Consider the following 3,307-nt stretch of genomic DNA (forward strand, 5'->3'; position numbering starts at 1 on the left):
TCAGTGTGTATTCTTACTATTAAAGTAAGTCTTTTGTAGATAGCATATGGTTGGATTTTTAAAAAATCTATTTAACCATTTGGTCTTTTTATTGGAGAATTTAATTTTATTCAAGGTAATTATTGATAGGTAAGAACATACTACTGCCATTTTGTTCTTGTTTTCCGATTGTGTTGTGGATTGTGTTTTTCCTCCTCTCGTTATCTTCCTGTGTGGGATGATGATTTTCTGTGTAAATGTGCTTTGAATCCTTTCCTTTTCTATATTGTGTAACTACGATAGGTTTTGCTTTGTGGTTACCATGAGACTTACCTAAAATTTCTTATCCTTAAAGCAAGCTAATTTTAAGTTGACAACAACTTGCCTTTAATCACAATGAAAAACTCTTGATACTTTCACCCTTCCCCACATTTTATGATGTTGATGTCAAAATGTACGTTTGTTTTTGTAATTCGCACTCCTTTACAATTTGTTGTAGTTACAGTTGTTTTTAATAGTTTTTTGTCTTTTAAACCTCTTAGTAGGGATAAAATTGTTTTTACACACTTTCTTACAGAATTAGAGAATTCCAAATATGGCTATGTATTACACCATTGAGGTTTTTTTTTTTTTTAACTTTTATATGTTTTATGTTATTAATTAGCAGCTTTTCATTTCAGTTGTTTAAAGAACTAAAGAACTCCCTTTAGCAATTCCTGTAAAGCAGGCCTAATTGTGATGAGCTCCCTTAAGTTTTTGTTGTTGTTGTTTTTCTGAGAAATTTTAATTTCCCTCTCATTTCTGAAGGACAGTTTTTCTGAGTAAAATACATTCTTGTTGGCATGTTATTTTCCTTCAGTACTTTTTAAAAAATTATAATTTAAGTTTTGGAATATAGATGCAGAACGTGCAGGTTGGTTACATAGGTATACATGTGCCATGGTGGCTTGCAGCACCCATCAACGTGTCATCTACATTAGGTATTTATCCTAATGCTATCCCTCCCATAGCCCCTCACACCCCAACAGGCCCCAGTGTGTGATGTTCTCCTCTCTGCGTCCATGTACTCTCATTGTTCAACTCCCACTTATGAGTGAGAACATGCGGTGTTTGGTTTACTGTTCCTGTGTTGGTTTGCTAAGAATGATGGTTTCTAGCTTCATCCATGTCCCTGCAAAGGACATGTACTCTTCCATTTTTTATGGCTACATAGTATTCCATGGCGTATATGTGCCACACATTATCTAGTCTATCATTGATGGGCATTTGGGTTGGTTCCAAGTCTTTTCTGTTGTGAACTGTGTTGCAGTAAACATATATATGCATGTGTCTTTATAGCAGAATAAGTTATAATCTTTTGGGTATATACCCAGTAACGGATTTGCTGGGCCAAATAGTATTTCAGGTTCTAGATCCTTGAGGAATCACCACACTGTCTTCCACAGTGGTAGAACTAATTTACACTCCCACCAACAGTGTAAAAGTATTACTGTTTGTCCACATCCTCTCCAGCATCTATTGTTTTCTGACTTTTTAATGATCACCATTCTAACTGGCATGAGATGGTATCTCATTGTGGTTTTGATTTGTTTTTATCTAGTGACCAGTGATGAACTTTTTTTATATGTTGGCTGCATAAATGTCTTCTTTTGAGAAGTGTTTGTTCAAATTCTTTGCCTACTTTTTGACGGGGTTGTTTTTTTCTTGCGAATTTGTGTAAGTTCTTTATAGATTCTGGTTATTAGCCCTTTGTCATATGGATAGATTGCACAAATTTTCTCCCATTCTGTAGGTTGCCTATTCACTCTGATAATAGTTTCTTTTGCTGTGCAGAAGATCTTTAGTTTAATTAGATCCTGTTTGTCAATTACCTCCTTCAACACTTTTAATATATTATACTCCTACTCTCTCCTGGCCTGTAGGATGTCTTCTGAGAAATCTGCTGAAAGCCGTATTAAGGATCCCTTGAATGTGATCTTTCTTACCTCTTGCTACGTTCAGTATTTTTTCTTTGTATTTGATTTTTTATTATTTGGTTATGATGATTATGACGTGTCTTGACTAACTCCTTTTTGGCCTTAATTTGATTGGTGACCTCTGAGCTTTCTGTACTTGGATGTTGTCTTTCACCAGATTTGGGAAATTGTCAGCCACTACTTCCTTAAATGTCATTATCAGGCCTTCTGTTGCTCTTCTCCTACAGTAACTCCTCTTATGTAAAGGTTAGCTTGCTTGATGGTGTCCCATAATTCCCAAATTCATTATTCTTTTCCCTTGTTTTTCTTATTACTCCTCTAACTGGAAAACTTTAAATGTTGTGTATTCAAGTTCACTGAGCCTTCTGCTTGATGAAGACTGCTATTGAAATTTTTAATTGAATTTTTCCATTTAGTTATGTCCTTTATCTTCAGGATTTATGTTTTTTATTGTTTCTATTTCTTTTTCAAATTTATTTTTCCATAAATTATTGCCTACATTTCATTTAATTTTCTATTAGTATTTTCTGGTAGTTCCCTGAGCTTCTTTAAAATTATTATTCTGATTTCTAAACAACTTTGCAAATAATCCTATTTACGGTTAAGTCCTTATCTCAGTATTTTTTACATTCATCTTTTGTTTTATGCTTTTCTAATTTCATAGTTAAAATATTCCAGTAGCAACTGGTATGTCAGCTTTAGTAAACTGTTATAATAACAGTCATGTAGAAAAACAATAATATGTCATTTTGTATTCTATAAGTTAAATGATTCATTTCCCTCTGATTAAGAGTTTATTTTGAAAATTCTGGGAAGTTGTTGTTGACTTCTGCTTCCTGCTTTGTATCCAGATACCTTGCAGTTTTAACATGTATATTGCCTAGTTTGAAATATTCAGTGGCGTCTTGTGTAAGTTTTTTTCCACCTTTGGAAATAGAATATTGGAGTAGATAAGTCTGTATGACATGCTTGATTTTCTGCCAAAAAAGGCAGAATGATTCCCCACATCTCAATACTAACATTAAATATAAATGGTCTAAATGTTCCACTTAAAAGATACCAAGCTGCAGAATTGATAAGAATTCACCAACCATCTGATGCCTTCAAGAGACTCACCTAACTCATAAGTACCTCGGCGGGTGGATCATGAGGTCAAGGGATCGAGACCATCCTGGTCAACATGGTGAAACCCCGTCTCTACTAAAAATACAAAACATTAGCTGGGCATGGTGGCACGTGCCTGTAATCCCAGCTATTCAGGAGGTTGAGGCAGGAGAATTGCCTGAACCCAGGAGGCGGAGGTTGCGGTGAGCCGAGATCGCGCCATTGCACTCCAGCCTGGGTAACAAGAG

Source organism: Sapajus apella, unplaced genomic scaffold, assembly GCF_009761245.1.
Source record: "Sapajus apella isolate SASKATOON/1434 unplaced genomic scaffold, GSC_monkey_1.0 scaffold122, whole genome shotgun sequence".
Lineage (NCBI taxonomy): Eukaryota > Metazoa > Chordata > Mammalia > Primates > Cebidae > Sapajus > Sapajus apella.